The sequence below is a fragment of the Rhinatrema bivittatum genome, chromosome 2 (assembly GCF_901001135.1).
Source record: "Rhinatrema bivittatum chromosome 2, aRhiBiv1.1, whole genome shotgun sequence".
Taxonomy (NCBI): domain Eukaryota; kingdom Metazoa; phylum Chordata; class Amphibia; order Gymnophiona; family Rhinatrematidae; genus Rhinatrema; species Rhinatrema bivittatum.
This window is the reverse complement of record NC_042616.1, coordinates 229,556,065-229,583,120: the sequence shown is the minus strand read 5'-3', so window position 1 is coordinate 229,583,120 and position 27,056 is coordinate 229,556,065.

Here is a 27,056-nt window from a genome sequence, read left to right as displayed (position 1 = left end):
GGTATTACACTCATTGTACGTACGTTATCTGAAGCATTAAAGAACCAGTCATGGGTAAAGCTCAGATGACCTGGAGGTTTCAAACTGCCATGGTTATCCAGAGCAAAATGTCTCCTTTGTTGAATAGTGTATGACATTGGGTGGGGGTGGGGGTCACATACCATTATGTGGCCTTGGATGTAATGTGTGAAATTGAAGCCTAGAGAGAGGAATGGGTGAGTAAAGAAGTAACCCAATGACTGACTTCTGATTAAGTTTATGGATCCTTTGCTAAAGCTCACCTAAGTGATTCCCAAGTGACTGTGGATACCCAGTATAAATGTTGAGAGGTTTACCATTCCATCAGAAAAAATAAACATGTGGTGGTTAGCATAGATGGGCTTAACAGCATCCCTTCATTTTAAGAATGTTGCCTGATGAATAACTGCAAAAGAAACCAGATCCTGTTTGGAATAAGGCTTAATGAATCGTTAGCCACTGATGATGGTTTCAGAGTTGCATCATGTCCTGTTTAAAGAAACCAGAAGTTAGGATGAAAAAGACTTTTCTTTTCTTTTCTTGTATGATGTGTCTTTTGTTTTTCTCTTGGACCTATATAATCCAGAGATATTCCTGGTAGCCATGTAAAAAGTTGTTCCAGATTTAAGACATGAAAATACCAAAAGGAAGAAAGAAGAAAAAAAGATTGATTACTAATAAATACAAATTAGGAGTCAGGATTTTAAGTTCTGAAATAAGAATATGAGAAATGCCATACTGAGTCAAACCAAATGTCCATCAAGCCTAGCATCCTGTCTTTTGACAGTAGCCATCTAGTTCACAAGTACCCAGGTGAATCGCAAAGAATAGATCCAGTCCTTCTTGATCATAGCAGGGATTAGAAGTGGCTTTCCCAGTTCTACATTGCTAATAATTGTTTATGGACTTTTCTTCCAGGAACTTGTTCAAACCCTTTTTAAATCCAGCTATGCTAACTGCTTTCACCATATCCTCTTGCAACAAAGTTCATAGCTTGTGTGCTGAGTGAAAAAAATACTTTCTCCAATTTGTTTTAAATGTGCTACCTATTAGCTTCATGGACTATCCCCTACTCCTAGTACTATTTGAAAGGGTAAATATTCATTCCATATTTATTCATTCCACCACACTCAAGATTTTATCGACTTCTATCATATCTCCTCTCAGTCATCTCCTCTCCAGACTGACGAGCCCTAACCTATTTAGCCTTTCCTCTCTATGTAGTCAATCCACCCCCTTTATTATTTCAGTTACACTTCTCTGTATTTTTCCTAGTTCTGCTATATTTATATCCACTATAATAGAACTGCACACAATACTCAAGGTGTGTTCATAACATGGATCAATATCCTCTGTTTCCTAATAATACCTAGCATTCTGTTTGCTTTTTTTGAATCCCTCTGCATACTGAACCACGGATTTCAAAGTATTGTCCACAATGACTCAAAAGATCCTTTCTCTAGGTGGTGATGCCTAATGGAACCTAGTATCATATTCCTATAGTTTAGGTTAATCTTCCCTGTGCACTATGCACTTGTCCACGACGTTAAATTTCATCTGCCATTTAGGTGCCCAGTCCCCCAGTCTCGCAAGTTCCTCTTGTAATTTCTCAAAATTGGCTTGTGGTCTAACAGCTTAGAATTATTTAGTGCCATCTATTAATCTGATCACCTTACCAGCTCATTTTCTAGCTCATTTATAAATATATTTAAAAGCACCAAACCCATACAAATCCCTGGGGCACTCCACGGTTTCCCTTTCCCCATTGAGAGAAATGACCATTCAGTCCTACTCTGTTTCAGATCCTTTAGCTAGTTAATAAGCCACAATAGGACATTGCCTCGCATCCCATGACTCCTAATTTCCTGATGAATCTTTCATGAGGGACTTTATCATGTGCCTTCTGAAAATCCAGATACACTATTTCAACCAATTCTCCCTTGCCAACATATTTGTTAAACCCCTTCTAAAAAAAAATCTAACAATCTCTGGCCCATTAGTCTGCGTCTATCAGGATGGTCAGAAATTTTGTTCTTCAGAATAGCTTCTACGATTTTCTCTGGCACTAATGTCAAGCTCTCTGGTCTGTAGTTTCTCATACCCCCCCCCCCCCCCAGCCCTTTTTAAAATTGGGCATTACGATGACCACCTTCCAGTCCTCAGATACCACAGCTGATTTGAATGAGAAGTTAGAGATTACTAGTAAGAAGTCTGCAGTTTCATTTTTGAGTTCTCACAGAGCTCTGAGGTGTATACCGTCTGGTCCCGGTCTGATACCAGCTCCATTGCGTGAGTATATTGCCTTGATGGCAATGCTGGTAGCTTATGCTTATACTAATTTCGAGCTCCTACTCACGGTAAAAGGATTCGGGAGGCTCAGGTAGGGCAGTAGTGATGGTTATGGTGGGGGTTTACAGGAGTGGGAGGGGTAAGGGAGGATGCCCTCCTGTTGCAGTATAGCAATTACTGTATTTATTGACTTTTGAGTGGGAAGGAGGACTTACTGATGATATTCAAAGATAGCCGGTTAGTTTTCAAAGTTATTCAGGTATGATAATTTGGGGGGGGGGGGGGGGGAGATTGTCAAATAAAATGACAAACACATTTTCCTTCATTTTTCTTTTTTGGTAAAAAAATGAAATACAATAGGAAATACCATTGACATTTCTATTTCATTAAAAAAAAATCATTTGATTCACTGTATTTATTATCCGCTTACTAAGCGGATCTCAAAATTAAGAACAATATTTAGCATCAAGCAAGCATCACTAAAATACATTCAAAACAAAACAGTACATCATAACATAAAACCTCATCTTTAAAATAAAAGCACATCCCTAGGGTTCATTCCTGGAAAGTTAAAATCCTATACTATAGAGTTAACCAGCACCTGTTTATGACTGGAACAAAGATTCTAGGTGTAAAATTTAGATCACACATGGATAGGAATTTAAAACTGATTAAGTGGTTGGCAGAAGCTTATTGAATGAAGCTCTCACACCCAACAAACAAATGAAGTTAGTGGAGTAAGGCACATGTAATCTGCTTTGAAGTGTCTGACAAGTGAAATATAACTCAAATAAATAAATCTCACTAAGGCCTGGATTTTCTAATATCGCAGAGCTTATTGAATCCTGCTGTAAAGGGGGGCGGGCCTGCGAAAGCCGGCAGCGATCGCACCACCGCGGTGTTATCGCTGCCAGCTTTCGCACCCAATAGTGCCACCGTAAAAGCTGGTGCTATTGGGCGCACTATTGGCGGCGATAATGGGTCTTACCTTATCGCCGCCAGCGAAGTTTCCACTGCGTCCGCCCCGACTCTGCCCCTATCTAGCTATCACATGCGAAAAGGGATAGAAAATGACCCCCTAAATTACCTGTTAGCAGCATGGAGGCTCAAGAGGATAGAAAGAAGGCTATGCAGAGTGAATATACTGATGCACCAATGTGCTGTGTAATTTTATATCTTCTCTCTTATATCACAAATCAGGCAATGAAGTCACTCTCGTTTCTGAATGCAATTCTTTATGGCTGTTCCTTGTCTAACAGACTTATAACGCTTAGCATTAATATCTCACCGTACTAAACTCTCAGAAGACGTCAACATTAGGATGATCACTTCCTTTGGTCCCCACAAGTCTGCTATGTGGGGGCTTTCTTAGTTTCTTCAGGTCTTATTTCTTTTCTTGTAGGAATGTCAGTGTCCCCTGTCAGTCTTGAGACTTTCTTCTTACAATTTTTGTGCATGGCTATACTCTTTTTTTTACTTCTGCCATTGCTGCTTGCATTATAATATATTGCAATTTTTGTTTTGCTTTTATTAAAATACTGATTTCTGCTAGTGTTAGCGAAATGATGTGTGTCCACCTAACCAAAAATACTAATTGCTTGTAGTGCATTAATAATACTAACTGCTAGCATTAGCTTATCTAAAAGTACAGATTTTTGCTTGCAAAAGCTAAATGATGTACCTCTGTCTCAGGATCAGAAAGATGACCTTTTCCCCAAAGGCCATGCTCATGGTGAAGCATCTATTGTCAGCACTAAATCAACTTGTGTTACCAGACAAAGGCAGATTATTCTTGGCTCTAAGCACAAGATAATGCTGCAATCGGCTCTTCAGCTGGGTGAATTTTTCAAAGCAATATTAACTTTGAATATCTTTCATGGATTCTTTCGACCCACGTAGGCAGGTACAGCAGTTCTATCAGCCAGGTAGTTCAGGCTTCCACAGCTTGTGGGTTCATCTGGTGTCCATCGTCATTCCATCAATCCAGTTATCTTTGCCCATCAACAAGGAAAGGGGATAGGCAGTATCTGGAGGATTATGTATTTTAATGCTCATAGCTTTCCAGATAATGAAATCTCAGCCTTGCAACCCTAATGAAAGAGGCAGATGTAGGTATGGTTGCTATCACGGAGATGTGGTTGAATGAGTCCTATTTTTGGACCCAAGGACCATATTAGCGACCTTGTATGGGTGTGGTGTCAGTGAGGGTCCAGGAGGGGGGTTCCCTCCCAGAGGTCTGGGGTGTTGTCCACCCTGACATCTGCGACGCATGCAGAGCTCTGACAGTGATATCACTTTTGGTCTGCCAAAATCACTTCCAGCTGGAAATGACCTGCTTTCACTGCTGCAGACCAGGACCCATCTCACTGCTGCAAGCCAGATGGAAACCTTCCACAAGCTAAATATGTTTCACAGGCCATAGTCTGTCCAACTCTGAGCTGGCCAGAGGCACAGAAGGTGCTGTAAAGAAAACCCTAGAGGAGTTAAAAAAAAAAAAAAAAAAAAAAAGCAATGAAAAGAAGTGATGCTGATTTAAAAATAAAAATGCAGGCAGAACACAGAAGGCTGCTGCAGTCTCCAGGAGATTTAACCTAAAGCCAGTAAGGAGGAAGGAAAAGATGGCAAAGGAATCCTAGTTAAGGATTTACTTAGAAAGAGCAGAGTTTTTCTACAGGAGGTGATTTGATTTCCAGGGCCTGCATTGCCAGAGAAGCAGAGAGCTCCCAGAGAAGCAAGACAGAAGCCTAGCGAGGGTATCCAGTGCCCCATTTGTGTTGTCTCCCCTGCTCCCCCCACCAGCCCTCACCAGTGCATCACTGCACTGCCACCACCATGCTGGGTGTCTTTTCACTGGAGAGGGGTGGGAACCCTGCCAGCGCGTCATCAGAGGGCACTAGTGTCATGCAGATGCAGGGCCAATGCTAACTTTTTTGCAGCATTGTGCAAACAATTATTGTGCTGGTCCCTCCTCATTCTGGTTGTTTTTTTTTTTTAATTCTTTTCCTAATCAGTTCAAGGGTATTAGGCACCCTAAGTCATTCTTACAGCTTTGTGTCCAGCCTTCCCCCCACCATGGCCCTCTCCACTCACAATTTCAAATTATGCATTTATAATAAAAGATTTTACATAAAAAAGGACTCTCAAAGTACAGTCTTTTGAAGTAAGAATATCACAACAACATGTATATTATATTTACATGCACTCCTGTGGTGTCAACCAGAAAATCCTGCATAAAAGCCAAAAAGACACTTGGAACCCTTAAGGTATTAGGATTATTGTATCAGATTTTGGGAGTGGGCTTGGTCTTCAGAAAGCCATGAGCAAACTAAATTACAATTATAATATAATAAACCTCTCATTCCAAAACAGCACTCCACTAACCACCATCATTCAAACAGTTACAACCCTTTGAAAAGGTGACCCTGCAAACATTACCCCAGGCCCTAAAGCACCTCCTATTAGGAAAACAGAACAAACCAAGCTTCTATAGATCCCTACATAGAAATGTCACATTAGCAAAATATTTAACCTTAATCACACATGCAGAACACAGACAGAACCTCACCAAATACAGAATAAAGTGACCATACAGTATGAATGGAAAAGTGCAGACATAAACTAAACTAGAAACCGCAACAAGTCAGACGCCATATGTAGTGCACCAATGAAAAAACAGAAGCATCACCATTCCTCAGAAAACATCAAATAATAAAATCAAGAAATATAAAGCATCAATCATAATAGTAAAACCATACTAATAAAAAGAATTAATATTTCAAAACAGAAGATGAACAGAATAACATCCAATAATTAAAATATATTTTTAAATTTCCCAAATACAATACAATATTTCAAAACAACACATACATCAAATTACACCCAATTAATTAAAATTAATAAAGATACAAAAAAATCACTCACTCTCCATACCTAGGAACTTTTGATTTCCATTCACCTTGAGATTGACATGGAGTAGTGGGAGGGGAAGGAAGGTGCACAAAGGTTCTCTCTCTCTCATATACCACATGCTCATCCTCCTACTTATACAGACACACACAAACACTCTTTCAAAACTCCCACATGCTCACAGACACATATGATGGCTGGCTTCCTGTCTCTCAGATGCACACACACACACACACACACACACATACACACACTGGCTCCTTGAATCTCAGGCACACATATACATATTGGCTCCCTCTCTCAGATGCACAAACACATTGACTTCCTCTCTCTCAGGCACACACACACACACACTGGCTCCACCCCCTCTTCTCCACACACACATGCCACCTCTCCTCCCTCTCCTCCCTCTCCTCCCCACAAACACATACTGACTCTACCTCCTCTCCTCCACACACACAGGCTGGCTCCACTCCCTCCTCCACACATTCACACACACACACACACACTAACTCTCGCTAGCTCTACTCCCTCCCCGCCAAACTCACACCTGCTGACTCCACTACCTCTCCTTCAACCACACAGGCTGGCTTCACTTCCTCTCCTACACACACACAAACACATTTACACACACACACTAACTCCATTCCTTCTCCTCCACACACACAGACTGGCTCTAATCCTTCCTTTACTCACACATATGCTGGCTTCATTCCCTCTCTTCCACATACATACACACAAGCTGACTCCAGTCCCTCTTCTACACATTAGGGATGTGAATCGTTTTTTGACGATTTAAAAAAATCATCAGATATTTTTTAAATCGTCAAAAATCATTAAGAGTCGCGATACAATAGAAATTCCCCCGATTTATCATGAAAAATCGTAAATCGGGGGAGGGGGAGGGCGGGAAAACTGGCACACCAAAACAACCCCTAAACCCACCCCGACCCTATAAAACTAATCCCTTACCTTCCCCCACCCTCCCGAACCCCCCCAAAACCTTTTACGAGTACCTGGTGGTCCAGTGGGGGCATGGGGACTGATCTCCCGCTGTCGGGCCATCGGCGCCATTTTGGCTGCCACTCAAAAATGGCGCCGATGGCCCAATAAAAAAAACAAACCACCCAACCCTTTAAAAATGCCTCCTTAGTTTCCCCCACCCTCCCGAAGCCCCCCAAAACATTTTAAAATTACCTGGTGGTCTAGTGGTGGTCCCGGGAGCGATCTCCCATTATCGGGCCGTCGGCTGCCACTCATAAAGATGGCACCGATGGCCCTTTGCCCTTACCATGTGATAGGGTATCCGTGCCATTGGCCAGCCCCTGTCACATGGTAGGAGCACTGGCTGGCCAGCACCATCTTTAAAGATTGGTGGACCAGCGTCTATAAAGCTCGATTCATCGGATCTTAGCTCTCAGGGAACGCTTGGCTGAATAGCCAAGTCTTTAGCATCTTTTACTATCTTCTCCATGAGTTTGGCGATCATTGGAAGGTTAGCTATGGGGTGGAAGTTGGCTGGGTCTGAGGGTGGCAGGTCGGGTTTTTTTAGGAGAGGCTTAAGCATTGCAAGCATTGCAAGCTTGAGTTGGTCTGGGACATGTCCTTGAGACAGTGAGCAGTTTATGATGTCTGCTACTGGTTTGGCGATGATGTTTGGAATGGAGAAAAGCAGGTTGGACGGTATGTGATCTAAAGAATGAGACGAAGGTAGTTCTTCGATTCTTTGGGGTCTTCTGATGGTATATGGTAGAACAGAAGGAGGCTTGGTTCTTCACCACTGGAGACCCGTGGCCCCCCTGGGAGGAGCCCATAGAGACCCGGGCCGCTTGGACTTAGGTGATTCTAAGAGCCAGAGGAAATCAAAGGCCGGTCCGAGTTCTGTAGCCAGGAGTCACTCACCGCCGGTCCGTGTCAAGCCAAAGGGTCACCCGTAGCCGGTCCGAGTCAAAGGCAAGGGTCGTCAGTAACAGGTCCAAGTCAAAGCCAAGGGTCGCTGGGAAGGCAATGTAGATCTCCAAAGCACAGAGAAGTCAGTGCAGGGAACAGACTCATTGCCTAGTCAAGGAGGCAGGAAGAGGCAGACTCTTAAGTAGTCCCAGCGCCTCTCCCCTCCTCTCCCCAGCTGTAGCACATATTCTGATGATGGCCTTTTAAGAGGGTTCAGGAAGCATGGCCTTGCGCCTAAGGAGGGGAATGCCTGGGGCAGAGCCGGAGACGCTGCCGTGCGTCCTAGCGGCGCAGGAAGCAGCAGGGAAAGGGCTCCTCTTGCCGAGTGTTGCTGCACAGGCCCGGCCTCGGGGCCCTACGCGAGGGCGGGGATGGAGGCCCGGCACTGGAACGCCACCGGCAGAAGCGCCGAGATGCCAACAAAGGCCGGGAGGTATGACAGTACCCCCCCCCCCCCCCCCGTTTAGGGGGCCTCACCGGAGGTTTGGGTTTGGAAGGATGGTCCGCATGGAACTGGGCGAGGAGGTTTCTATCCAGAATATTGATTAAGGGTTCCCATGTATTTTCTTTGGGGCCAAAGCCCTCCCATGCCAGAAGATACCCCCATCGTTTCCTATGTATCCAATACCTCTCGGACCTGGTAGAGGGTGTCGTCCTCAGCGGAGAGAGACTGAGGGACCAGAGGCATGCTTGAAGGCCAGGTCAGCACTAGGGGCTTCAGAAGGGAGACGTGAAAGTTATTGTGGATTTTAAGCGAAGGGGGCAGTTGAAGTTGATATGAGATATGAGACTGAGCCAATGTGGCGAAGGATAGGAAATGGCCCGATGAAGCGGGGCACGAGTTTCATCGAGGGGAACTTTAATCAGATGAAGCAAGTACTCAGTCATAGTCTCTGGCCAGGGCGCAATGGGGGACAGGGTCTTCGTTGACACCTGGGGCGGAGCCGGAGACGCTGCTGCGTGTCCCAGAGGTGGGGGGAGCGGCAGGGGAAGGGCTCCTCTCGCCGAGTATTGCTGCACAGGCCCAGCCTCGGGGCCCTACGCGAGGGCGGGGATGGAGGCCCAGCACCGGAACGCCACCGGCGGAAGCGCCTAGACGCCGACAATGGCCGGGAGGTATGACATAAAGAATCCTGTGGATTTCTAAGAGGTATGTGCTGTCTTTATAGGGGGAACAGACCTCATATTGGTGTGGATTACAGCTCCCCCATGTAGGAGTTTAAGATGGTGAGTTCCTAGACTATGAAAACACCTGCTACTATCGAACATTGTGGAAATTTTAGTTGACCTTTTGCTGCTCCAGTAAATGTATTTTCCTCTAGGACTCAGTTCTGGGTGAAGTAGAAAAGACAGGGTATTTTCTCCTACTTTTGGCATGGTTTTGGAAACCTTTTCTTTGGAGGAGGAAGTTGTTTCCACCTTTCCTTCCTCTTGGTGTGGTTTCCCCTTTTTCTCAAAGAACTTGTCTTTGTTCTTTTCCTGAATACCCTAGGACCTCAGTTTCTGTAAGATCTTGAGAGAATGGTGTCTCTCACAAAGAGAGAACCTCCAGACAATCAATGTCCACTTGGAAGAATGATCATTATTCATTCCTAGGGAGAAGGAGTAGGAGAAGATGGAAGAAGACCAGTGGCACCCATGAGCTCAGCAGGGAAGAGAGAAGCAGGAAAGTACCACCTGGGTACAAAACAGATGAGAGAGGAGGATATGGAATAACTATAGTGAAGGTATGAGAAAATGAGGCTTCACATTAACACAATTAAATTGGATTACAATCCTATGGACCATCTCTTGGGAGAAAGCTTAAACACTGCCCCAAAGTTTGGAGAAAGGAAAAGGACCAAGTTAATTAAAATTAATTAAATGAAATTGGCTTTAACCAAAAAATAAATTGACTGGAAGAGTAAGGTCACAAACACTTTTATTGAAGGTATAACATGTACCAATGACACTGCAAATATCAAAGAGTTGTAAGGAACCTGTTCATCAAGTTTGTCATCTTAAATCAATAGAAGTTTGAGTTTGAAACCACATCAGCTTCCAGTGTAATCCACAATTGACTGTAATGCTTGAGTAAGATTTCAACCACACTCAGGGCGTAGAAGAACATTCAGATTGAATTGATATCATGAAAGGACATTAGCAGCTAAAGTTTTATGTGAGGTGTGGCCCTTTGGGTCTTGGAATGGTACACTAGCCTGGGGATTACACACTTTTGGCAACTGAACATGAACTCTGTATTGCATTGAAAATACGACTTGATTATGAAGAAATTGTCTTGAACTGGTTTTGATTGATTTCACTGTATTTTGGAATGAAACCACATTATGTGACGTGAAGTGCAACATTGCATAAAGATGGCCATCATTCCCACTGCGGGGACGCCATCGAGAGCAAAGCATGCAGAAGTGACTGAGAACTTTGTACTGCTCATGGCCACTGGTCATCATGGAACATTAGCGTTTGCTGGCCAATCTTCATAAAAATTGCAGGGCAATATGTTATCACGGCCCTCATGTATGTGACTTTAACCTGAGTTTGTGAAAAGCACAATGCGTACGCGTGCTCGTTTTAAAGGTATCATCCCTTTTATTGTATTGGATGTCCCGGTTCAGAGTGAGAGAGAGAAAATGCTGAGCCATGCTGCTGGCTGCTGAAGAGAAAAAAGACTTTTTTCCTAAAAAAAAAAACAAAAAAACACAAACAAGACTTTACTTTGTGATCCTATGACCAGGACCACTTAGCAAAGAAAAGCCAAACTGCTTGCAGCAGTGCCGATCAGAACCAGGATGTACGATCGAGTGCCATGTCCCAAGGCATCATTGCCAACTTATGTGCTGCATTGAATTTAAAGAGGGGTTACAGAAAAGAAAATAATTTGGGTGGAGAAGGGGTGTCAGTTTATGCACCCTGGTTCAGAGATGAATTTAAGAACGTATAAGAACATGCCATACTGGGTCAGACAAAGGTCCATCAAGCCCGGTATCCTGTTTCCAACAGTGGCCAAGCCAGGTCACAACAAGTACCTGGCAGGATCCCAAGAGGTAGATAGATTCCAGGCTGCTTATCTCAGGAATAAGCAATGGTTTTCTGCAACTCCACCTTAATAATGGTTAATGGACTTTTCCTCCAGGGAAAGTAAATTCTAGTTCTGAAGATCTGCACATAGCCCTGGTTTTCAGGACTTCCACAATGAATATTTTAAATATATTTGTATACATCTGATTAAAATACAAAGCTATTTGCATAGTTTGTCTGCATTGAAAACCAGACTTCCTCGCTACACTCAAGTTCATCATCTCTATCTAGCTCCTAAAAATTGACCTCAAGTGCCCTAGGATTTTCTAATATGTTGTCAGTCCTGTAAATATATTGTGGCTCCAAGGGGTCCCAGAGGTAAATAAAAGATGCAAATGTCTTTGGGTGAATAGATGTTATTAAGCAGGTCTGTGGATGGTGAGGAAAGAGCTTATAAGGTAAACTGAAGTATTTATTACTAAAGTATCAAACAGAGTGTTATTTTTTCATCAGATGATTTTATTTCTACCTAGTGCTATCCATAACACACAGAGAAAAATAGGGATGGTACCTTTAAAACGAGCACGTGCTCGCCCATATACGCACGTATGTGGGCATGAGTACACATGCACCAGAATTTAATATCGTCCGGGCAAGTGCGCCTGCATTATATAAAACATGCCTAGTGCATGTACGTGTGCTCCTAATTTTAAACAGTTACACAAGGAAGCGTTATTTGCATGTGCTTATTAAGGACTTGTCGGCTTTTATACGCACAAGTGAGCTCATTTTATAGCAGTTTTACCAATTCGCCCACCGGTCCCTAGGTCTTCCAGACTCCTCTGCTTCTTCTTCAGCCTGCACTCCCCCCAAGTTTACCCAGACCCCACACCCAATCTGTTTTTGGCTATGAAGAGTTTTAATCTGACTTGCACCTGATAAAGAGCAGAAGTAAATATGCGCAGGTAACAGCCCTACGTGCGCTGCGTTTGCTTTGTATAAAATCGTTATTTATAATATGCATTTAAATGTTGGCCCTGCCCCAGAATGAACCCGCCCGGTCCCTACTCTGCCCCTTTTTTTTTAAGCGGTGAAAGATATTTGTGCATCGGTACTTGGGCGCGTATGCGTGAGGTTTATAAAACAGCTCTAGCACGCGTGAGCACTATTTGTGCATGCAACTATAACTTTTTTTTTGCGAGTGCGTCACTTTTAAAATTCATCTTCAAATATACAAATTACAATAACAATAGAGCAGAATTAGACAATGCGAGAATTCTCGTGTACGTTGATCCTAACAAGCCAAAGCCAAAGAAGCGCGTGACAGGTCATGAATCTAAAGTCAGTAAAATAACAAAGCCTTTGAGGAAGTCTTGATGGTTCAATATTAAAAACCTGCTGATTAAAATCAAGGTAAAACCTATATACACACACACATGCACTCTTAAAACAGATTGCAATGTCTCTGGAAATGTCTGACTAAAGCAAGACATGTTTGAGCAGGATTTATCTAAGCAGTTTCTAATTTCTTAGCAAACCCTGGCATAATTCCATAATTTCAGTCTACATTGAAAACATTTGCACCTTTAGTACTGTATGTCAGTTTTATCTTAACTACCTGGAGAAAGGCACAATGCAATGACTGAATATTTCACCATGGTGTACAGTAGATATAGAACAAACAGAAAATGTTGTACAATTTCCTACAGGATATTACCAATCCTTTCATATGAAGTTGAAACATCAGTGTTGAAGGCGAGCTGAATGTTGATGATCAACGACAATTTAAAAAAAAAACAAAAAAAACCCAACTGTTGGTTTAAAATCAGCATTGCCTGTTTCCCAACATTCTTCTCTGTCCTGTTCTTGCAACACTTTCTACCATTCTATTTCTCTTTTCACCTCTGCATTCTACTATAGACCTGCTATTAATATATTTGCTGTGGCTATTAATGACAGCATATAGGGAAAGCATGCAGAGACGCAGTTTTAGGAAAACTTTCCAACATAGATTTGCAGAGGTAATGGAGTGTTTGGGAGGGGGGGGTATGTATGGGGGGGCTATAAGTTGGGGGGTGCATATGTAGGGCTGTATGGTTGGGTTGAATAGATTGTGTGGTTATATTGTGTGTAGGTGTGCATGAGTGTGGGATGCATGGTTGTAGGATGTGGCTGTGAGATATGGGTATATGTTGTGTGGAGGGGTGTGGGTTATGTCTTGGTGGGGTGTGTCATTGTGGGTATCATGTTTTATATGTGTGGGGGGGTTATAGTATTTGTGTATATGGGTATATGATGTGTGGAGGGGTATGTGAGGTGTGGGTTATGTCTAGGTGGGGTGTGTCATTGTGGGCATCAGGTTCTATATGTGTGGGGGGGTTATATAGTATTTGTGTGGGTATGGGTGGTGGTTTTCCTGTGTGAGGTGTGGGTGTTGGTGTGGTGGGCCAGAAATGTAGGTGTGTTATAAATGTATGTTTCAGCCTTGTGTGGAGGAGTGTTTGTTTCTCTTTAGGAGGGTGTGCATGAGGCATAGGGGGTTTGGGATAGTTGACGTATGGGAGTGGGAGGTGAGCATGTATGTAGATTAAGGAGTAAGGAGCACGAGGACAAATGTCTGGTGCATTAGGGTGTATGTCTGTGGATTACATGAGGAAGTGGGTGTGTATTTTTGTGTGGGTGTTGCAGCTGTATGGTTTGTGTATATGGTGTATGAGTATGTGTGACAGATATATGTGGAGGTGTGCAGGTGTTATTTTTGAGGATATGTGGGATGTGGGTATTGTTGAAGGTGAGCATATGTGTGAAGGATGGAGATGTGTGAGAGATTTGTGTAGGAGGCTTTGTGTGTTGGAGAGAATTTGGTAGGGCACATGTGTCTGTGTGGTGGGGGTATGTATGAAGAAGTATGCAGAGACGTGGAAGGATGTGAAGGTAGTCAAATATGTGGGATAGAATGAGAATGGATGGGTGTGTTGAGTTTATGGTGTGAAGAGTGGTAGGATGAGGTGGTATGTATATGGGTGTGTATGGGTGTGTGGGAGTCCATGGGTGTGATAGGTGTGGGTGTGGGGTATGTTGAGGATTGTGTGTGTGAGGTGTGAATAATCATGTGTGGAGAGTGTATTGATGAAGGGGTGTGGTGTAGGTATATACAAGTGTATGGGGGATGGTAAGGGCAAAGGCCACCGGTGCCATTTTGAATACTGGCAGCTGATGTCCCCCGGGAGCTGGAGATTACTCTGAGCTCACAGGCCCCCTGCTGGACCACCAGGGACTTTGAGTGAATCTTGGGGGGAATTGGGAGGTGGGGGCTTTCCATGTAGTTAAATTTGAAGGATTGGGGTGTTTGGGGTTTTTTTCTTAGATGTGCAGATCCTGGAAAAAAAAAACGATAGGAAAACCCACAAAATTTCATGGATTTCCAATCATTTTTTTCTTCCAAAATGCAACAAAATAGGAAATTTTGTCTTTATTTCCTATTTCGTTGCAAACGACTGCACATCTCTAGTGGTTGTTGTAGTGCTTGAGGGGTATGAAGGAGGCTGGTGTAGGTAGAATGTGAGTGGGGGTTTTATGAGGGGTGGGGATGGGGTTTGTGCAGGGAAGGAGTGGGGGGGTATGGAGTGGAAATTGAGTGGGGTGTGTGTGCCTAGCGGTACGTGTGGAGGTAGTTATATGAATTTCTGTCTAGGGTGTTGTCCATGTGGATATGGAATCTGGGTATGTGTGTAGTTGAGAGTGTGGGGGGCAGGTGGTGGGTAAATAGAGGAGTGATATGCATGTAAAAGTTACAAGTATTTTATATCGTGCATGTTCTTGCATGCGCACAATATAAAATTCATGCACACGAGTGCACAAGCCCATATGCACGTGAATATGGGCTTGCACGCAATTCCTTTAAAGTTATTCTCCCTGCCTAATAGTGAGCCTCCACACTACCTAGCCATATGTTGTACAATACAGCTTTACAGAAATTACCGTATCACAGGGAAACTATCTCTGGCAATGCCACTCCATTTAGTACATGGATGTCCCACCATTAGGACCATGTACCATTGCCCCCACCTCTCCCACTAATGCACTAGTTGCTCATGTACGTCACACTCTGGAGCAGAAGATATGTAATGACACACATTTTTTTCTCTCTTCACAATTAACACAAGCTCATCAAGCTCCTCAGAGGAGGAGGTAGAGGTGGAGGTGGAGGCAAAGAAGAAAGACAAGAGTGGCAAGCAGCTGGCTCCTCCTCCAGAAGCAGCAGAAACTGTGGCAGCTGCTGGGAACCATCAGCCACCAGCACCAGCAGTGACCCCTGCAACTGGCCAGATCCACCTGCCATCCCTTTACCCTTCTCTGTAGGGCTTCCTTCCCCTTTGGGCCTAGGATATCAGGATGCTGGTCCTGAGCCTGGCCAGCCCTTGCTGTCCCAGTGATGGTCTACAGGTCCATTGAGACCCTCTTGCAGATCTTGTGCAGTGCCCCATGGCAGAAGAAGCTGCCGCTGGTGCTGGAGCCCTAATTCCTAAACCAAGTGGACTCTAGATGCCATGGGGGCAGGGGGAGCTGTGGAAATGATGGAGGTGGAACGTTGTCCCATGCGGGCCGATAGGAAGGTGGTAGTGGCACTGGAGTGGCTCACTGATGCTTAAGAGGCCATCATTGTGCCTCTTGAACTCATTAGTATGAGGTAACTACTACAGCTTCTTTTTACTTTTTGGTAAATAGTTAATTCCTTAGATTTCTACCCCCTCCCCACCCCACTCTTCTTTTAAATATTTTGTACATGGTTTTTAAAGATTATAAATATTTTATAAAAGTTAATATTTATATGTTCAGTGTTGCGAGTGTGTCTTTTTTCATAGATGCATGAGCTTGTCCATTCCCCCCCCCCAGTAATGTCCCTTTCAGGACACCTTTTTGCAATCACTCAGTCACCACACTGTCCTGCCTTTAGTCAGGCATGCTGGTCTGTACAGTTATCTCTATCCTCTACTCTACTTAACCTTACAGCTGCCTGTGAGTAACTTAGAAATAAGAGGGTATGCAGTTTTTACTTATTTTACTTGAATGACCTGACCTTCCTGTAATGGACATAACACAGCTGAGACAGTAGTCACTGTACCTTTTAGCTCGTGGCTTCCCATATTGTGGATCTGCATGCCAAATGGAGTCACTAATGCTTGGGGGGAGGGGCACAAATGCCTGAGATAGCTGAGGGCTTAACAGCACTGCTATACTAGTCATTCAAACCAGTATGTGATCTGTGAGCCATTACACACTCACAGGCCCTTGCATGGGGTTTGGTGTTTACAGGAAGCCCTGCACGAGGAGGGATTTGGGTCACTGTGGATCTTCGAGCATGCATTGGTTTAGTGGGCCTGTGCTGAATTCCAGTACAAATGCTGCTAGCACATGCAGATCACCATCAGACTTATGAACAGCCACGATGGGAGGAGAAGGATGAGTGTGGAAAGGCTGCTGGAGACTGCCATGGCTCCTCTCTCCTCACCCACTAATTAACCTCCTGAGACAATACAAGTAGCTCATATCCTCTGCCTGCCATCTCTTCTCGTCAGGTGCTATCCATCCTTAGCCTGAGGCTATAATTGAATCTTGTGGATGACCTTGGAGAGAGGTTTGTTTTTTTTTTATAGAAGTGGCTGGTTTAAGGGAGGGATCATATCCTAGACAGGTTTGAGGGTTATATCAGATATGGAGGATGAGGGAAGGAACATGAAAGATCGACTGAATATGTGAGAGGACCTAGGGGGAGAAGATGGTGCCAGCGGGGGTAGATTGGGAACCAATTGGAAAGATTTGAAGGAAGGATTGATGGAGATGGTGAAAGTGATAGAGGACAGGATAGTGGAAAGCAGTGATGGAGGGGATGACAGAAGATAGGTGGAGTTGTCAGAGGCCTAACGGTAGAATGGATCAGGCACATCTAACAGCAAAGAAGAGGTGTAAGAAAAGAAATGTTGCTAGGAGCTCATTTCATCTGAAGCTGGTTGCTGCAGCGAGTTTATCCAAATCTCGTCAATGTCTCAAATTCAGCAGATGTGAAGGAGAAGAAAAAATAACTTTCTAACCTCACAGAGATGATGGCCTGCCTGGATGACTGCAAATATCTCCATTTTGTATAGCTACAATCCCAGTATTTTCCCTGGCCATAGTGGCTATCCTACCTAGTACTGCATACTTTTCCTCCACAAGGCTCACTGCTTCCATTTTGTTATTCCCTTCATCAACCTTCTAACATTTATACTGTGAAAGAAAGAGCCACCTTTCATTGAAAATCAGCCTGCCAGTCTGCTTTGCTCTGTGTATTCCTACTCATATAAGATGATGTCATAAGGACTTTTCAGCTTGGAGAAGAGACGACTGAGGGGGGATATGATAGAGGTGTTTAAAATCATGAGAAGTCTAGAACGGGTAGATGTGAATCGGTTATTTAGTCTTTCAGATAATAGAAAGACTAGGGGGCACTCCATGAAGTTAGCATGGGGCACATTTAAAACTAATCGGAGAAAGTTCTTTTTCACTCAACGCACAATTAAACTCTGAAATTTGTTGCCAGAGGATGTGGTTAGTGCAGTTAGTATAGCTGTGTTTAAAAAGGGATTGGATAAGTTCTTGGAGGAGAAGTCCATTACCTGCTATTAAGTTCACTTAGAGAATAGCCACTGCCATTAGCAACGGTAACATGGAATAGACTTAGTTTTTGGGTACTTGCCAGGTTCTTATGGCCTGGATTGGCCACTGTTGGAAACAGGATGCTGGGCTTGATGGACCCTTGGTCTGACCCAGTATGGCATTTTCTTATGTTCTTATGTCTTTTTAAGGGCACTTACACAAATGCTACCAGCTGTGAGGTCTCAGGGACTCATTGATTTGTCAATGACTTCACACCCTCACCCAATTCCACCACCCGTTATCCCTTACCACACTCATTCTGTCCTGTTTGCAGCATGTTATTAGAGCTTGCCTAAATACAGAAGCTGGGTCTGAACTTTATTTTCCCTCAGCTGCTGCCCTTCCCAACATTAAGGACCCCACAAATTGTTTATAAGGTAGATGAAGCTACAAACACCCAGTAGATATTGGATACCTTATTTTGAAAAATACAAGTGCCACATAAATAATCCTACTATAGATATTGGTGCATATTGCAAGTAATGTTCCTTGCAGAGGAGACTTGTGGTTTTAAGATCTAAAAGATATGGAGAAATAAATGTCAGGCAGGCTTCCAAGGAAGAGAGCAGCATCCACACATGGCTCGCTTTCCTAAGCCTGATATAACACTAGGAGGTGGGATGGGGCAGGCTCTGTGTCATCTGGGACTGGCTGATCTGGGCCGTTTCTTAGTCACTTAGCAAACAAAATGATTAAACCATGGACCGTCTCTCTAAGTCCCTGATGAGATGGTTTCTGCTGCTATCCCATTTATACACAAACAATGCAAACTTCCAGGTAGAAAACATACAAGTTTACCACAATACAATGGCTATAGGCACAAAAAATAACAAAGTACCCGAGTAATAACAAAAACGTGTATATTTCCTATTTTAAAAATATACACGTTATATTTGCAAATGTATATCCCACCCCTTTTTACATGCAAATACTTGCCATTTACACATGTATGTGGATATAAAGGGCTTGTGCCCCATGCACCTCTTCCTACATGCCTCACATCTGGAAGGAGTGGAGCGCATTTGAGGAAGCCTAATTTCCTACTTAGGGAGGTGGACTTTCTTGTCTGTGAGGTCATGATGGTCCAACATATCTTGTCCAGGAGAGTGGGCTTATACAGGCAGGAGAGGACGTCGGAGAAGATCCATCACAGGCTAAATGCAATCTTTCTCAAAAACCAGTGTGCAAGACCTGAGCCATAAGTGGCGGGACCTCTGATGTCTCATGAAGTGGAAGCAGGCTCAGATGAGAACAGAGGGGCCCAGGCCTGCCAGCCAGATCACCTTCTCTGCAGCAGAGCAGATGGTGCTCATCACCATTTCGGATGCAGCTGTGGGAGGTGTAGGACAACTGGAAACCTCACTACCTACTAGCTCACTAGGTAAGCCTTTTCTATAGGAATGTCATATTATGTGCTTGTATGTAGGTTATTACTGTAGATATGTGCAGTACCATACATATACTGTATAAAAGTGATCCACATGAAGTGAAGGTCCTCTACACATGGAGGGTCACTGGACCGCCCAAGGCCTCATAAATTCAAAGGGTTCCTGCACAGGGAGGGGAACCAGATGAAAGTATATTCCATGAAGCAGTTATCAAGAGAGCGTTTCCTGCTCATCAGCAGATCTCTGCATTAAAACACTCAGGCACACCTGTGCAATGGTAGCAAATGTAAAGCTTTAGTGAGTGATGGCTGGGAAACTTTTGTCTAACCTGGAAAGTTTTCTGTCTACTATGGCCACACAATCTGTTTGCACTCAGAAATTTACTAAACCACACTTTCTTTTTCACTTCCACACCTACTTTACTGGTCAGGTCTTTGGGACAGATAACACTTCCACCCAAGGCCCTGCCAGTACATGGTTGTTTGCTAAATTTTGTATCTCCTAGGGTATGTTGACTCTCCTTGTAGTCTAGGGTAGCTTTTAGCTTTATCAGACTCAGATTCTGGTGAATGTCCCCGGCTCCCTGTTGCCCTCCCTTGGCACAGCTAGTTCCCCTCTCTGCCATTGTACATAGTAAGTTAAATCAGAATATATTTACTGTTAGAAAAGTTATTATATAAAGCAAGTTTTCTTTATATCTACTCAGTTGATCTGTTATACTGTAACATGTCACCAAAAGGCCTGCCTTTAGACATCCTGTTGTATGTAAACCGGTGTGAAATTTCGAATCGAATAAATAAAACAACAGGATGCCCTACCTGTATTAGCTCCCTGTACACTAGTCCTCACTTGAGGGAACCCCTTTCTTCTATCTTCTATGTTTCCCAGAAGTCCTTTACTGTTAATCTTCTCTTCAGCCTTCCTCAGAGACTCCTCTGTGAAGATACCATCTCTATGCAAGCACTCATGAAGACATTCTGCCCAGTGGGGGGGAACAGTGCACCTCTGTTGAATACTGGCATTAAGCTGACATCTGACAAGCAAGGTCTAGTGATATTTCTGTCATACTGAGTGCAAATGCCATAGACAAGTAGTAAGTAAGGTGATGGGACAAACACATACATGGAGATATGTTACTGGTAACAAAGAGGAAATGGTGCACAAATCAGATAGTACAAGTACAAGAGTTGAGTAGCCAAGTAGCTCTACAATTTCTGGACAGGTGGATGCAGTCTTGGTTTTACCACACTGCATGCTGAGACTATTAATCTTGTTTTTGGATAGAAATGCAAACAAGAAGACCAAACTACAACTCCCAGAATGTTATAGCACACATCAAGGACTACTATATCAACCTGTACTGAAAATATGTAGCCAGTTGGCAACCCAAATCAAGAGTCACATCAACTAGTGAGTTATCTCTGTGTCATTGTCTACTGTTGCTTTATAAATGTATCAAGAGTAGATATGGTTCCGCGCAAAAGCTTTCTATCACGTTTTTGGTGTAGCTGGAGGTGACAGTGTAATGAACCTGAATGCTCGAGTGATGGAGGAGATCGGTGACCTCAGGCCTGGCCTGCAGGGCCTGACGGATGTTGTAAAAGAAGAGATGCAGGGTGTACAGTAGTTGCTAAGGGATATTTGCAAACAGATGGAGGCCCAGATAGAACAGAGGAAAGCCTAAACAGCTATGTGAAGAGAGATGCTTCAGCGGATACTCCCCTGCCATCACATACCCTACCAGCTGTGTACTACGTGTTGCCTCCAGAAATGCAGCCACCAGCAACCTGGATGGAGCCTCCCCAGGCTGGAGTTCTACCTGTCCTTCTGGATCATGCCACCTATTTTTCTACCACCACCCTTACTAGTTAAACCTCCTCTATTGCCACTACCACTTGCAGCGAAGCAGCCAGCAGCACAACCACCACCTTCACCAGAGAGAGATGGTCCTCCCTCTCTGAGACCACAGGTGGCTGAGGAGGATAGGACCAACGTTGCTCCTGACCTAAAACTTGCAGCTGCCTCTGAGCCCTCCAAGACCCTCTATCAGCTATCCTGATGACCACTGCTGCCAAGCAGGGACAGATTTAGGATTTTGCCACTTCTAGGCATTACCCTTCTTTATAAAACATTAAATAATAAAATCAAGAAATATAAAATATCAATCATAATAGTAAAATCATATTTGTAAAAAGAATAAATATTTCAAACTAGTTAATGAATAAGAATATCCAAAATTTCCCAAACTCCAATAACATATTTCAAAACATCTGATGAATAAAAAATCCAATAATTAAAATATGTTTTATTTCCCCAAAAAATTAGATATTTAAAAAGAGCAGAAACATCATATTATACACAATAATTAAAACTAATAAGGATTTAAAAATCACCTGTTCTCCTTATCTGGGATCTTTGGATTCCCAGTCACCCTGAGATCATCGAGGACTGGGGGAGGTATGTCCATACAAATTTTATCTTCCTTCTCACACACATGCACAATAATGCATGTATTCTCTCACACACTCTCTCTCATACTCAGGCTCCTTCTCCCTCACATATACATTATGTATGTGTGTGTGTGTGTGTGTGTGTGCGCCTGTGAGAACCTATATATGACACAGGCTTTCACAGGTACACACACAAGCACTCAGGCTCTCACAGACACATTCACAGGCACATAGGCTCTCATACAGACGAGCACAAACATACACATAGACTCACACACACATATGTGCTCACACAGACACACAGGCTACACACAGATACACATGAACACACACATAGGCACTCACGCACACAGAGATGTGCTCATACAGACATATAGGCTATCACACAGATACACACACAAACACATAGGCTCTCACACAGACACATGCTCACACACATATATAAGCTCACACATATACATACAGGGCCTCCTATTGTCATCAGGCTGTGGTGGAATGAGCTCCACCATGGCTCAACGGTCTTCTTACTTTTGGAGGGGGTGGGGGGCAAAAGTTGTGTGTGGACATGCGCACTCACAATTAGAAACACAGGCTTCTCCTTCAGCCGCTGGTGGGTTGAGCTCCACTGGTGGCCTGCGGCCTCTCTCCTTCTTCAGCCACCGGCGGGTTAAGCTCCACCAGTGGCCCCCATGGCTTCTCCTGCTGCTGCCAGCCCTCTGACTCCCCCCCCCCCCGGGGGGGGGGGGGGGGGGAGGGGTGCCACCTCGTGCACACCCAGTTACACCGAGCCTGAGCAGAGCTGGAAGACGGCAAATCTCAGCCAGCCTGCTGCCCCTAAATGTTTGCTGCCCTAGATACAAGCATAAAGGGTGCCTATTGACAAATCCAGGGCTGCTTCCAGGTCCCAGGATCTCTGAGGGCAGCGTAAACTGCAATAGAACCCCACTTCAGAGGAACACAAGTCTTCGTAGGCCAAAGCAACAGAGTTTCCCCTACCCAGAAAAAAACTGGTTGGCCAAGAAACCCAGAAATATTTGATTTTATTCCGCATCACATTGAGCATGTCATGTGAATAAATGTACTTTCACCTTCTAATTAATCTTTCCACATCCTGAAATAAATGCACCTTCACCATCTAAAATGACTTTGTATCAGAGTGTTCCTTTCATGTATAGCCTGCTGTTGAGTCTACCGATGTGTCTCCTGCAATTCCTCCTGACTCAGGTTGTGTGCCTTCTCCTCCTCCTCCTCTTCATCTGTGAGATATTCTAGTCCTTCTGGGGAAGACAGACCTCTGGTTTTGGCCAGGTTATGAAGCATGCAACCCTCTAGAAAGACCTCAGTGACCTTAGGTAGGGTGTAAAGAAGGCATCTCCCAAATCTATCTAAGGACTGGAAACACATTTTGAGTAGGCCAAAGGTTCTCTTGATAACTACCCTGGTCTGTCGGTGGGGCCTGTTGTAGCTAGCCAGGTTTTGAGTGGATATCCTCTGTCATCTATAGGGGAGAACACAGAGAACAGCACAGTTAGCTATCCTTTATGTTGAGCAGGGTAGATAATTCCCAGGTCAAAGTTTGAGTGGTTCTCCTGGACTAATGCTGCAAGTCCACTTAGATACTGTTGCATATCCCGGCCATGGCAGGCCTGCAACTCGCTCTACTCACCCCCGAAGCCCGGGTTCCGGACCTGGCCCTTCCTCTTTGGCAGCAATAGGCAGTCGCCTTCACACCCGCTCCTGCTATGCTCTCAGGTTCCTTCGGCAGCTCCGCAGCTACCTCCAGCCCCAGTCGGGTCTCCCCACATGTGTCTAGGGGAGACACCGCTACCACATAGTTTCAGTCTGTCTGCCTTAGGTGAGCGCATGCATGCCTTCCCCAATTTTAAAGAGGCTGCGGCGGGAAACCTTCCCGTGGCCCCGGATGATGACATTACCGGGCCTTGATACTTAAGGCAGGCTCCGCCATCCGGTCTTTGCCTTGGCAACAGGTCTCCACGCTTCCAGTCATGTGCTTAGATGCTGCTTGTTCGTATTCCTGTCATGATCCTGTTCCTGTTCCTGTACCTGACCTAGTTCTAGTCCTGCATTCCTGTTCCAGTCCATGTACTTCAGTTCCAGCTTCCTTTTCTGATTACCCTTTGAATGGATTCTCTAGCTTGACCCTCGCTTGTTCCTGACCATGCTTTGGATGGATTCTCTGGCTTTGACCCTTGCTTGTTCCTGACCACGCCTTGGACGGATTCCTTGGCTCTGACCTCAGCTTGTATCTGACCTTGTCTTCAGCCGCCTGCCCTGACCTCAGTTTGTACCTGACCTTGATTTCAATTGCCTGTCTTGACTCCAGCTCATACCTGACTTTGCCTCCAGCTGACTACTTGGACTTGGCCTTTCTTAGGCTTTCGCCTACTTACAAGCCCGGACTTAACGTGTTCCTGGATCCAGGCCTTGTCTTGAACTCAACTTCATTGGACCCTGTGTCTCCGCTGCTTCCTGGCTCCCTGCCTTGAGCACCCTCCATGGGATCAACAACGTGGAGGACGGCCTAAGACCAGCCAGCCTCGCTACCCAAGGGCTCAACCTGCGGGGAATGAGGGCTAGTATTGGCGAAGCTCCAGTTGGCCTCCACTTCCCATTCTGCTCTGCCTCCCGACAGTGGGGACCTGTGGGAGCTTCCCCACGGGTAGCATCAACTCCACCTGGGGCTAAGGGTCCACCTCCACAACAGATACGAGAGTGATCAAAAGAAGATGTTAGCTGTGTGATGATAGTATAAGTGCATTTTTAACTAGAAGCAGCCCTTCTTGGAAGCAGTCAAGAATTCCTGACTGCGAGAGGATGTAGGCATTGTGACTGGATTCTGGAAACCTGAGCACAACATCCAAGATGATGTCCTTGGCATCACAGATCACCTGCATATTTTGAGAATGGAAGCCCTTGCGATTGCGGCAGGTGGCCTTGTCATTCCCTTTTAGGGATGTGAGTGCAACTGATAGCCCCAAGATAGAAGTTCTGCTACCCTTGACAGCCCCAAGACACAAGTTCTGCTACCCTTGTTATTTGTAACTGCTCCTTCGATCACCACAGTTCTAGTTGTTGTAATTAATGCACTCCCGTTCCATGTAAACCAGCAAGATAAGTGCTCATGATTGCCGGTATATAAAAACCTTAAATAAATAAATAAATAAATAAAAATAAAGTGTGCAAATTGGTAGAATTCAGTCAATATTTGTTGTTGTTACTATCTGCTCTGAGGAACACTATATCTTGGTGTGTTTTCCTGAGAATTGCTGCTAGGAACTGATCTATACCCATGAAGGCAGCAGACTGGCTTTTTTCCGCTGTGACCTCTAGAGGATTCTAGAAGGTGCCGATGGCCAAAAATGACAGGGCAGTAATGACCTTGATGTGTACAGCCAAGGCGTGGCCCCTGTAGGTAGAAGTGTGCAGGTCCTGCTCTCACTGCTGGCATGAACCTGTGCATGACTTGCTCTTCTCAAAGATCCAAAAACTGTGCTCTAGGCCTGTATACTCTCTGTAAGGAGTACCTCCTCCTCTTCCTCCTCCTTCTTCTCTGTTCTCTCTCCCTCCTCAACTGTTGCAACATGAGAGCTCATGAGAGTTATTTTTTATATAGTTTCACTACCATGAAATCTCTCACACACACACACCCTCGCCCCAGTATAGTCTAATATGTCCCAGTAACCCCCCCAGTATGGCCTGTTTGTCCAGGAACATTCTCTTCCTCCCCGTAGTATAGCCCAGTCAGTCTCAAGCACACTCATTCATACCCCCCAGTATAGTCCAGTATGTCCCATTTAAACCCCAGTATGGTTCAGTCTGTCCCAGGGACACTCACTGCCCCCTCCCCTCCCCCCAGCCTACTGCCATGTTCACTTACCCAGAGAAGCCAGCCTACCAAACACCAAGTGGCAAAACAACAAGAAATTTTGAAGTTGTGTGTGTAAATAAACATTAGCAAGTGTACTTGCATTGTTTTGATGATGTTTGCATGTAAGTCACTTTTCAAACAACTCATTAAGCATGTACATGCAAACCACACTCACACTTGCCCATAACATGACCCTTTTTTGTGCATAGTTTTACACACATAATTTTCCAACAGCTGCATGTGCCCCCATAAAAGCGTGTATATGAGAGTCAAAAATCTACTCCTATATTTTATAACCTGTGCGTATATTATACATTCAGATTATATGTAATGTACCCTGCATTATGCATGTGCATGTAAAAAAAAACAACAACCTGCAAATACATATTGCACTTAACCAGATGATTTCTGATTTATCCATCTAAGTAGTGGCACTTGTCCAGATAAGTTCTGATTTACCTGGCTAAGTTTTAAAAGCACTGCTTAGCTGGCTAAATTAGATAGCCGGATAAATGCCACTTTCAAAACTTATCTGGCAAAGTAGCAGCTTTGTCGCTACTTAGCCAGATAAACTGGGATTTATCCAGATAAATGGTGCACAAATGTTATACTTGCATACTTTTACATTTAACTTTAAAAATGTACGTGTGGAGGTTTTACCTGCATAATTTACAAGCATTTCGCCCCTGTAAATTCGGTTTTACAGATGTAAGTCTCAAAATTTTCTAACATGCACACAACAATGAAATTACCACTTTTATCAATTAGTCTACCACTTCATCTGCAGGTCACAAGACTCTTCTGGCTTTTCAGCCTCAACTCTACTCATTTCACCCAGCCCCCCCCCCCCCCCCCCCCCCATCATGCCAGTATTTCACTTTTAAGACCTTTACTATCACTTACTCCAGATAAAGACCAAGTGGAAACAAATGCAAGTAAGTTTCCAAATCTACATGCAAAAAATTGCTTATAAAATAGCAACTTACATGCATAAATATTAGCCTGGGCCCAGAACCCCCTGGCTTGCCCCTTTTTTACACATGCAAATTTACTTATGCATAGGGTTGCCATCTGGCTCCAGATTTTCAGGATAGGTTGATTCAGATCTGCTTTTACTCATCTGCATGCAGGTACTTATAGTCTTGCTTTTCTTAGGGAATGCAACAGGGAAATCAGAATAAATCCCAGCATGCAATAGGGTAAAACCAGGACTGGATCAACCTGTCCTGAAAATCTGGAGCCAGTTGGCAACCCTACTCATGTACCCTTACTTATGCGTGTTTGAAATTTATAAAATAGCATAAAAGCGAGTATATGTTATTTATATATGTATATGTTGATTTTTAAGCATGTAACTTTTGAAAATTCACCTTAAAGGTTTATATATGCATGTATGTTACACATTTATAAAATACATTATAGGCTCCATATATGCCTATATACCTTAAAAGC